The following is a 12,196-nucleotide window of genomic DNA, read 5'->3' on the forward strand; positions in this document are numbered from 1 at the left end:
ACTCTCCCCATGGGGCCAGCAACATGTCTCGGTTTGTGGCAGGCTGCTAAAACTAGTCAGCCTACACAGATGGTCGGTTAAGTTTCAGGGGGCACCTCTAAGGTGCCCTCTGTGGTGTATTTCTCAATAAAATGTACACTGGCATCAGTGTGCATTTATTGTGCTGAGAAGTTTGATACCAAACTTCCCAGTTTTCAGTGTAGCCATTATGGTGCTGTGGAGTTCGTGTTTGACAACCTCCCAGACCATATACTCTTATGGCTACCCTGCACTTACAATGTCTAAGGTTTTGTTTAGACACTGTAGGGGTACCATGCTCATGCACTGGTACCCTCACCTATGGTATAGTGCACCCTGCCTTAGGGCTGTAAGGCCTGCTAGAGGGGTGTCTTACCTATACTGCATAGGCAGTGAGAGGCTGGCATGGCACCCTGAGGGGAGTGCCATGTCGACTTACTTGTTTTGTCCTCACTAGCACACACAAGCTGGCAAGCAGTGTGTCTGTGCTGAGTGAGAGGTCTCCAGGGTGGCATAAGACATGCTGCAGCCCTTAGAGACCTTCCTTGGCATCAGGGCCCTTGGTACTAGAAGTACCAGTTACAAGGGACTTATCTGGATGCCAGGGTCTGCCAATTGTGGATACAAAAGTACAGGTTAGGGAAAGAACACTGGTGCTGGGGCCTGGTTAGCAGGCCTCAGCACACTTTCAATTGTAAACATAGCATCAGCAAAGGCAAAAAGTCAGGGGGCAACCATGCCAAGGAGGCATTTCCTTACAGTAGTCTACAAAGTCAACCCAGGTCTGGCTCGAGGATTTTTGAGCCCCCCTGAATCTAATCCTATACTCCTCAGTGGAGAATCCAAAGCCCTCAATCAAGGTACCCTTCATGAGGTCATAAGATTCTACATCTTTTCCAGAGAGTGTGAGGAGTCTATCCCTACACTTTCCTGTGAACATTTCCCAAAGGAGAGCACCCCAGTGAGATCTGTTCACTTTTCTGGTTACACAAGCCCTCTCAAAAGCTGTGAACCATTTGGTGATGTCATCACCATCTTCATATTTAGTTACAATCCCTTTAGGGATTTTCAACATGTCAGGAGAATCTCTGACCCTATTGATGTTGCTGCCACCATTGATGGGTCCTAGGCCCATCTCTTGTCTTTCCCTCTCTATGGCTAGGATCTGTCTTTCCAAAGCCAATCTTTTGGCCATCCTGGCTAACTGGATGTCCTCTTCACTGGGGTTATCCTCAGTGATTTCAGAGGTGTTGGTCTCTCCTGTGAGGGAACCAGCATCTCTGACTATTATTTTTGGAGTCAGGGTTTGAGAAGCCCTGCTCTCCCTAAGTAGGACTGGAGGGGGGGAATTTCCCTCCAATTCACTATCCTCTTCCTCTGAGTTGCCACCCTCAGAGGGGTTGGCCTTTTCAAACTCTGCCAAAAGCTCCTGGAGCTGTATTTTGGTAGGTTTGGGGCCTATGGTTATTTTCTTTAGTTTACAGAGTGACCTTAGCTCTCTCATCTGTAGATGGAGGTAAGGTGTGGTGTCGAGTTCCACCACAGTCACATCTGTGCTAGACATTTTGCTTCTAAAAGTTGGAATACTTTTTAAGAATCTAAAACTGGTTCTAGAATCTAATTTCAAACTTTTACAAACTTTTAAACTCTAAAAGAAATGCTAAACAGGATCTAACACAAGGCCCTAGCAGGTCTTTTAAGAATTTAGAAAACTTTTCAAATTGCAAAAATCTATTTCTAATGACAATTTTGGAATTTGTCGTGTGATCAGGTGTTGGCTGAGTAGTCCAGCAAATGCAAAGTCTTGTACCCCACCGCTGATCCACCAATGTAGGAAGTTGGCTCTGTATGTGCTATTTCAAAGTAAGGAATAGCATGCACAGAGTCCAAGGGTTCCCCTTAGAGGTAAAATAGTGGTAAAAATAGATAATACTAATGCTCTATTTTGTGGTAGTGTAGTCGAGCAGTAGGCTTATCCAAGGAGTAGTGTTAAGCATTTGTTGTACATACACATAGACAATAAATGAGGTACACACACTCAGAGACAAATCCAGCCAATAGGTTTTGTTATAGAAAAATATCTTTTTAGTTTATTTTAAGAACCACAGGTTCAAATTTAACATGTAATATCTTGTTTGAAAGGTATTGCAGGTAAGTACATTAGGAACTTTGAATCATTTCAATTGCATGTATACTTTTCAAGTTATTGACAAATAGCTATTTCAAAAGTGGACACTTAGTGCAATTTTCACAGTTCCTGGGGGAGGTAAGTTTTTGTTAGTTTTACCAGGTAAGTAAGACACTTACAGGGTTCAGTTCTTGGTCCAAGGTAGCCCACCGTTGGGGGTTCAGAGCAACCCCAAAGTCACCACACCAGCAGCTCAGGGCCGGTCAGGTGCAGAGTTCAAAGTGGTGCCCAAAACGCATAGGCTAGAATGGAGAGAAGGGGGTGCCCCGGTTCCGGTCTGCTTGCAGGTAAGTACCCGCGTCTTCGGAGGGCAGACCAGGGGGGTTTTGTAGGGCACCGGGGGGGACACAAGCCCACACAGAAATTTCACCCTCAGCAGCGCGGGGGCGGCCGGGTGCAGTGTAGAAACAAGCGTCGGGTTTTCAATGTTAGTCTATGAGAGATCAAGGGATCTCTTCAGCGCTGCAGGCAGGCAAGGGGGGGCTTCCTCGGGGAAACCTCCACTTGGGCAAGGGAGAGGGACTCCTGGGGGTCACTTCTGCAGTGAAAGTTCGGTCCTTCAGGTCCTGGGGGCTGCGGGTGCAGGGTCTTTTCCAGGCGTCGGGACTTAGGTTTCAGAGAGTCGCGGTCAGGGGAAGCCTCGGGATTCCCTCTGCAGGCGGCGCTGTGGGGGCTCAGGGGGGACAGGTTTTGGTACTCACAGTCGTAGAGTAGTCCGGGGGTCCTCCCTGAGGTGTTGGTTCTCCACCAGCCGAGTCGGGGTCGCCGGGTGCAGTGTTGCAAGTCTCACGCTTCTTGCGGGGAGATTGCAGGGTCTTTAACGCTGCTTCTGGAAACAAAGTTGCAGTCTTTTTGGAGCAGGTCCGCTGTCCTCGGGAGTTTCTTGTCGTCGTCGAAGCAGGGCAGTCCTCAGAGGATGCAGAGGTCGCTGGTCCCTTTGGAAGGCGTCGCAGGAGCAGAGTTCTTTGGAAGGCAGGAGACAGGCCGGTGAGTTTCTGGAGCCAAGGCAGTTGTTGTCTTCTGGTCTTCCTCTGCAGGGGTTTTCAGCTGGGCAGTCCTTCTTGTTGTTGCAGGAATCTAATTTTCTAGGGTTCAGGGTAGCCCTTAAATACTAAATTTAAGGGCGTGTTTAGGTCTGGGGGGTTAGTAGCCAATGGCTACTAGCCCTGAGGGTGGGTACACCCTCTTTGTGCCTCCTCCCAAGGGGAGGGGGTCACAATCCTAACCCTATTGGGGGAATTCTCCATCTGCAAGATGGAGGATTTCTAAAAGTTAGTCACCTCAGCTCAGGACACCTTAGGGGCTGTCCTGACTGGCCAGTGACTCCTCCTTGTTGCTTTCTTTGTTCCCTCCAGCCTTGCCGCCAAAAGTGGGGGCCGTGGCCGGAGGGGGCGGGCAACTCCACTAAGCTGGAGTGCCCTGCTGGGCTGTGACAAAGGGGTGAGCCTTTGAGGCTCACCGCCAGGTGTTACAGCTCCTGCCTGGGGGAGGTGTTAGCATCTCCACCCAGTGCAGGCTTTGTTACTGGCCTCAGAGTGACAAAGGCACTCTCCCCATGGGGCCAGCAACATGTCTCTAGTGTGGCAGGCTGCTGGAACTAGTCAGCCTACACAGACAGACGGTTAAGTTTCAGGGGGCACCTCTAAGGTGCCCTCTGGGGGGTATTTTGCAATAAAATGTACACTGGCATCAGTGTGCATTTATTGTGCTGAGAAGTTTGATACCAAACTTCCCAGTTTTCAGTGTAGCCATTATGGTGCTGTGGAGTTCGTGTTTGACAGACTCCCAGACCATATACTCTTATGGCTACCCTGCACTTACAATGTCTAAGGTTTTGTTTAGACACTGTAGGGGTACCATGCTCATGCACTGGTACCCTCACCTATGGTATAGTGCACCCTGCCTTAGGGCTGTAAGGCCTGCTAGAGGGGTGACTGACCTATACTTGTATAGGCAGTGAGAGGCTGGCATGGCACCCTGAGGGGAGTGCCATGTCGACTTACTCGTTTTGTTCTCACTAGCACACACAAGCTGGCAAGCAGTGTGTCTGTGCTGAGTGAGAGGTCTCCAGGGTGGCATAAGACATACTGCAGCCCTTAGAGGCCTTCCTTGGCATCAGGGCCCTTGGTACTAGAAGTACCAGTTACAAGGGACTTATCTGGATGCCAGGGTCTGCCAATTGTGGATACAAAAGTACAGGTTAGGGAAAGAACACTGGTGCTGGGGCCTGGTTAGCAGGCCTCAGCACACTTTCAATTGTAAACATAGCATCAGCAAAGGCAAAAAGTCAGGGGGCAACCATGCCAAGGAGGCATTTCCTTACACCTGTTCTCAGTGAAATTGGAGGAGGAAATATGTTAGCTTATAGGCAATGCCACAGTCTGGAGACGTGAAGTGCCAATGCTAAGTACAAGTCACATTTAAGTACGTTTGCCAAACATAAAAATCCACACAAGACCATTCTTGGAATACAAGAGCGAGTGGGCATATGTATGCCGGTAACGCAGGACCCACCTATAGTAATACCACAAAGTATTGATTTGCTGATTCATCACGTTCACTGCATTCAAACTGTTTTAAAAAGAAAGACCCATGTTACGTTACAATAACCTGTAGGGAACGTGCCTGGACACAACACGGTAACTTACTTCCAGATTGATTGCCACGTTTAAGAAAAGGAAAATTTATTGCAACATTTTGAAGCTATGAAACTGAAGTTTAAGTTCATTTATTTTCGGCACTTTCATGCATGTGTTACTGTACTACATGTACATTATGAATTAGTAGAACATGATGTGCTGCATGTATTATCCAACTTCGAATTGAGAGATAAACGAAAGTACTGTGTTGTGCACTGTGCCAGCAGTTGGCTTGGCCGGGAATTTCCTTTGCAGAGGCAAACTAAAAAACTTTTCAATCATATTGATGGATAAAAATTGGACTCTTTGCAAAACGTTCTGGACAAAATGAAATAATTATGTGAAAGGCTGGTCCCCATTCTCTGTACCCAAAGGGAAAAGAGTGGGTTCCTTAAGCGTCATTAAACGTTTTACAAGGTCTGACATCCTTTTCAATGACAGAATACCAAAAGAAATTATTGTAATGCATGCATCAGCCAAAGATCTAAAAGGAAAGGAGACAACACAGTCCATAGAAAAAACTGCTCACTATTTTTAGCGACAATTCTCTACCAAGGGTAGCTTTTATTAAATTCAGAAAACTTACTATGTCACCACATTTGTAGGATCTTGGAACGCTTTTTTGAAACACAACAGATCTCTACAACCAATAAAAATAGCATACAAGGCAATATCTATGGTGTTTCCATTTTTATTATCCATTAACTTAAATAAGACAGAAGCACTCGAAAAGCCAATAGACCTCTTCAGTGACACCTTTGGCTTTGTCAATACTTTTTTGGGCTAGATAGCTGTTGGACCTGACCCTTTCTGCTGGGTTATGCCCAGACATTTTGGCTTCTTCTGGATTTAGGACTTTGGGAACTTCACCACTGCTGGCCAGTGCTAAAGTGCAAGTGCTCTCTGTCTAAATTGGTTTGGTAATTGGTTTATCCATGATTGGCATTTTTAATTTACTAGTAGGTCCCTAGTAAAGTGCACTAGAGGTGCCCATGGCCTGTAAATCAAATGCTACTTGTGGGCCTGCAGCACTGATTGTGCCACCCACTTGAGTAACCCTGTAAACATGTCTCAGACCTGCCACTACAGTGTCTGTGTGGGCAGTTTGGAACTGCCAGTTCGACCTGGCAAGTGTACCCATTTGCCTGACCCAAACCTTCCCCTTTAGTACATGTAAGTCACCCCCCTAAGGTAGGCCCAAGGCAGCCCCATGGGCAGGGTGCAGTCTATTTAAAAAGTGGTAGATGTACTAGTGTGTTTTACATGTACTGATAGTGAAATACTGCAAAATTCAGTTTTCACTATTGCAAGGCCTATTTCTCCCATAGGGTAACATGCGGATTTCCTTGAAATACCTTTTAAGTGCAGTTTCCCATTGGGGGCAGATAGAGATGTGGAATTTGGAGTCTCTGAACTCCCACGTTAAAAACACATCTTTTTGTGAAGTTGCTTTTTAGACTAAGTTTGAAATGCCACTTTCAGAAAGTGGGCATTTTCTTGCTTTATCATTCTGTGACTCTGCCTGGCCGTGGAATACACGTCTGGGTCAGACTGACAGTTGGGCTGTTTGTGAGTTCACTCTAGACAGTCACTCAAAGGGAGCAGATTTGTGTCCTGCATATCCTGACAGGTTGTTCCGGGCTAGAGTGCTGGGAGGAGCTGACACCTGCACCTGAATAGGGTGTGCCTGTCCTCACCCAATACAGACTCCAACTCCCATTGTGTGTCTGGGGCCAGGACAGGGAGAGGTAGGGTCTTGTACATTAAAGAGCAAGGTCTTGTGCACTGCTAAGACTTACCTTTGAAGTTTGCCTACTTCAAAGGTAGAAATGAGTATAGGTACTGGGCTGCTGACCCCACAATTTTAGAACTCTTTTGGACTAAGGAACCTGCCAAGAAGAAGAGCTGGAGAAGCGGTCAAGAGGGACTTCCACTTTGCTGCGTGCTTTGCTGTGTTGGCCTGCTGCTTGCCGCTTCTCTCTTGGGCAGTGAAAGTGCTGGACTGAACTTTCTGCAACTTATTTTCTTAGTTTCTCCAAGGACTTTAAGTAGAGCTTGCCTCCAGTTGGAAGTCTCAGGAACATTGAAGACTTCAAGTTCATATGCTTACAGCCCTGGGAACTGTGTGTTTTGTGCTTCAACAGAAGAAAAACTACAAGACCGCCAATGACGCCGCTGCCTGCACTGTGACCTGACTGCACAAAGCATCACCCCGCTTCACAACGCAACCCTGGTCTCATTAAAGATGACGCCTGACACCGTCACCAAGCTGATGCTTGCACCGTATCACACACCCCATTGCCTCACTTTACACCGCAGCCCTGGTATCACCGACGACGTCCCACGCTGACAAAGACACTGCCTGCACTGTGGCCTGTGGACACCGCTCGTGACGTACACAAAGTATCACCCAGTCCCACACAGTAGCCCGAGTACACGGACGTCAGTGTCAGACTTCTACCTCGTCAACCGATGCTATTGCTTGCACCGCAACCTGTGGGCACAGCATGAAGCATCGTCCCGCGTTGTACTGCAACCTTGGGTAAACCGACAGCTCTTCAGCAACAATGAAGCAGTTGCTCTGGTTTCACTGACAACACCGGATGCCGTCACCGAGCCACTGCTTGCACTGTGACCATCACGTCGTATCGTCCGCTTCGCATCACAGCCATGATGCCACCAGCACCAGCGCTCCTCACAGAGTTCAATCTGCAGCGCGTGTGACTTCAAGGGCTAACAACTCCTGCTCCGACCTCTGGAACAGATACCGGCGACGTCACAACTTCGGATCTCAACGCAAGGTCCACGACACCCTGCATTTGCAAGGTACTGTTTTGCGGGTCTTCCTGACACCATAGCTGGCCCGCAACATTCCGGTTGGCCTGAACTGGTGGCTCTGTTTGCAGCGCGGTGATAACCCCAGACGGAGTTATTGACTTCAAGGAACTGTATTTTAACTGATTTTTTATAAAATTTGTATCTTTATTACTGTATGTTAGATTATTGTTTTGTTCTCGTTTTATACAAATAAATATTTACTTTTTCTAAAACTGGTGTGGTGTCAGTTTGTAGTGTTTTCACAGTATTACTGTGTGTTACGTGCAAAGGCTTTACACAGTACCTCTCAGATCATGCCAAGCTACCAAGGGGGTGAGCAGGTGTTATATTAGGTGTGTGACTCCCTTATCCAGACTAGAAGGGAGGGTCCCAACTTTGGCAGGGCGCAGGCCACTGGCAAATAGAGACTCCCATTCCTAACAATAGCCGAAAAAACACACACACATCTGCTGCTGGCATCTTGAAATGGGATTCCTTAAAATCTTACAAAGCATTCAAAGAAGGGAATCGTGGATGCAGGTAAGTTCAAAACAGTCATCTTTGCATAAATTTGCAATATAAAAAAAGAAAAAAACAGTTCAAAGATAGTTGTGGTGGATGTCTACATGTTTGCAACAACCATTTCTAAAGGAGTCTTTTGAAATAGAAACAATCATAAAATTATGATAAAATGGATGCCAGAATATAATGGGATGATTGTGGCATTAAGACAACACAAGAGCACGAGGGACTGGGGAAGCAACACAAAAAACAGGGGGTGGGGGAACGGACTGAAAGGGGGGGAGGCACATGGGGTAGAGAAAGAAAAAACGTGGCCTAATGTGGAGTGCCTTAAGTAAAAGGAAAAACAGTTCCTAAATATAAGCAATGTTAGCAGCTAAAGGAAAAACAAAAAATCTATCAGAATACAGGGAAGAAACACATTGAATTAAAAGTAGAAAAGTAGGACAGACCATAAAGCCATCCAACGATCAGCAAGAGACTGATCCAAAGAAAGCTCTATCGATATTGGAAAAAATAGGTCTGTAGCCAAGACCTAAAAAGGACCAGATCATCAATATGGGGTAAAAATATATGCAGCTCTACTGTAGGTACTACATTTTTAATTTTCTCAATTTCAGAGTAAACATGTAACTGTTAAAATGTGCATAGCCTCTCCTGTAAGAAAAAACTACACTACCACATTAAAGCAACCAAGAGCCATCACAACACACACCCATCATGTGTCATAGCCGTGGCCGCAGATCCCTTTTGTTCCACTCTCTAGTGGACACCGGACATCACTGCCTAGGCCTTTGCACATTTAGTTCCTTTTTTCAATTAAATAAGGATGAACACGTACTAAATAGTACCTATTCAAGTAATAGTGTAAATAGCAAAAATATCTTTAAGTACATACATTTCGTTTGGTATTCAGTTCTAAATTCAAAGATCCACTAACAAGAAATGTATTCAGAATCTGCAATAAATCAAATCACATTACAATGTTAAATATAGACTCAACAGAACATCAGTTGGTAGAGATTATTAAGTACCCAACGCGAAGGACCACAAATTAAAAAAATTTAATAAAATTTAAAAAAAAAAAAAAAGGTTGTGTGGTGTCCTTTTGTGTCACAAGCAATAGCTGCTTCTAGTCCATAACAGGGACGTAACAGATTTCACCATTTGTCAATATGGACAGGTCTTGAATTGAACCGGTCTTGGGTAATGTTAGCACAAATGAGCATGAAATATTCATGGGCAATACATTGGGCAGTGAGAGCACTATCCAAATTTATAGTGGTAGTTAACTGCCTAATAATATTTACCCAAAAATCATAAAGTTTCCAGCATTTAAACATATGCAGATCATCTGCATCGGATGATTCACAGCTTTGACAATTTGAGTTTGTAGGAAGCTAGCCTGGTGTGTGGGGGACAACTATGGTGTTGGCACCTTATACCAGGTCCAGGCAACCCCTATTAGTGAATGAAGGCAGTGTCTAGGAAGCCAGGGCTCTGAAGAGGATAGCTGTGGGTGAGGACCCAAAACTTATCTAGGAGGAGTGTAAAGCACTTGCAATACCAGACTAGTCACACAGCAACTTATCACACCTGAAAGGAACAACACAGTGCTGCAAAAATAAAGGTACTTTATTAAGGTAACACTAAACTAGGTTACTTATAGGCAGTCCACCCCCCCTCCCAAACTGGAGGATAGAGATAGATAGATAGATAGATATACACACACATTATATATACAGTAGGAAATAGCAGAAAATAGCTAGTGCCCTAGGAGAGGGCCAAACCATATAGGAAGTTAGGTCCTCTACCCATGAAAGTAGAGTAGTTAGTCGGGAGCTGGGAAAACTAGGAACCCCAAAAGGTGAGAACTTAGATGACCCCCAGCGACCAGGACAGCAGAGGCAAGTTAACTGGTTTTCCCATAGGCTAACAAGGGGACTCGGAAAAGGAACTTTGCAAGAACCGGACCAGACCAGAGGAACCCAAAGGTGGATTCTGGATGAAGAGGACCTGTAATAGAAGGGGACAGAGTCCAGTCCACGATGGAGTGTCCAGCCAGGGCAGGAGCCACTGCCTACCCTTCTGTGGGTGAAGAACTGTGTTGATGCGGGAGGATGAAGACGAGCTGCGGAGTCTAGGAGTTGCAGAGGAGTCTCTGGAGTCATGCAGTTTATGTACCACAACAGTCATCGGGTCGCAGAGAGGTCAGCAGTCAGGAGGACCACCAACAAGCCTTGGCAAATGCAAACAAGGGCAGAAGAAGAAGTGCAAGGTTGAAGAGGACCAGCAGGAACCTGGGGACTCGACCCTTGGAGGGGAGTCTGGGCTGACCCTCAGCAGTCGGAAGAGCCAGCAGAAGCAGTCGCAGCCCCCACAGGTAACCCACTGACAGCAGGCACAGTAAGTGCAGTGAGGACAATCAGAACACCTGGAGAGGAGTCCCACATCGTAGCAGAGGGGAGACTGTCCTTGGAAGGATGAAGTGCTGAGGCCAGTGCTACTTGGAGCATGAAGATCCCTTGAAGCAGGAGACAAGAAGCCGTTTTTGCTGCAAGAGTCGCAGTGCACAGGGGTACTGTCCTGCAAGGAGAGGCAAGGGCTCACCATCTCCCAAAATGGACAGAGGGCAGAGAAGACCAAGAGACCCGTTCCGGACCACCACCTTTGTGGCAGGATCCATGGAGTTCCAGTGGAGAGCAGATCCACGCAGCCGGATGCGCCTGCAGATCCAGGAGAGTGACTCCTTCACTCCAGGGGGGATTCCTTCTTGCTGCAGCTCAAGTCTTGCCGACCCCAGAGGACACATAGCCATGGAAGTTTTGCAGTTGCTGGGACGAGCTGGGAAAACAATGTTGCAAAGAGAGGTCACCTCGGGAGTTGCAGTCTTGTCGGTTCCTGAAATGTCCAGTTGCCGTTCCGGTAGTCAGGAGCATAAGAGGTCGATGCAGAGGAGTCCTGGTGGAGTCTTGCACACCGAATCTAGGGACCCACCGCAAAGGAGTCACTAAATAGCCCTAAAAGGGGGTTTGGTCACTGTGCATAGTGACCACATATCATAGGGGGTCACTGACGTCACCTGCCTGACCTGGCCACTCAGATGCTCCCAGGGGCCTCTGCACATCTTGTTTTCAAGATGGCAGAATAGAGTGGCCACCTGGAGGAGCTCTGGTCACCATCCATGGGGTGGTGATAGACATGGGAGTGGTCCCTCACGTTTCCTTTATCAAGTTTCGTGCTAGAACAGGGAACCCAAACCTTGAAACACCTATTTCCAAGGGAGAGGGTGTTGCCTCCATGTCCCACAGGAAATCCTTAATTCTGCCTGAGCTGGTCAAGCAGCAGGAGGGCAGATTCTGTTAGAGAACAATTTCCCAAAACACTGAATTCTTAGCTGGGATCAACCATCACTTATAGTTTCATGGAAAATGTCTGTTAGTAAAGATTTTCCCCCACAATGGCATGTACTGATTAATCATGACGATATTTATTTGTTTAGGACTATTGAGCCATTAAACCTCCAGGGACAACAATGATTCTATGGACTTCAACCTCAGAGGACTGACATGATGGTAATATGACATGATCACCCCGCTCTCCAGCTCTCAGACAGTCCTCTGTGCTACAAGGGACTTCAGACCACACAGAAACCCTTCTGGCACCAAGGCTGCTTTCTGCTCACTGAAAGGAAATAACACAAAAAGAGGGCAATCTAATATCTGTTCTTCTCTTTGCTAAAATAGAAACCTGCATTTAACCCTACAAACAGACCATGTACTGTGCTTTAAAAACAGTAGTTGCCATAACCTCTCAAATAATGCAAAAACGTAGGGAATGAAGTGCCACTACCACAAGCACAGCGCACAACCCACGCTACCACTGCTTGTATACATCCAATCTCTTGGCTGGTCATAAAAGACAGCTAGTCGTACTAATCGAAAAATACCAAGACCCATTTTCTGTGCTCCAGCTTATTCTTTTACAAACATGAGGGCTTGAGCAAGAGATC

At 46.5% G+C, this 12,196-nt stretch overlaps 1 protein-coding gene across 2 annotated transcripts in view; it reads right to left on the reverse strand.

Annotated features, from left to right (window-relative positions):
• Positions 1-12,196, reverse strand: part of TTLL4 (tubulin tyrosine ligase like 4) — a 322,322-nt gene that overhangs the window by 183,131 nt on the left and 126,995 nt on the right. The window lies entirely within an intron of this gene.

The sequence above is a fragment of the Pleurodeles waltl genome, chromosome 3_2 (genome assembly GCF_031143425.1).
Source record: "Pleurodeles waltl isolate 20211129_DDA chromosome 3_2, aPleWal1.hap1.20221129, whole genome shotgun sequence".
NCBI classification, from domain to species: domain Eukaryota; kingdom Metazoa; phylum Chordata; class Amphibia; order Caudata; family Salamandridae; genus Pleurodeles; species Pleurodeles waltl.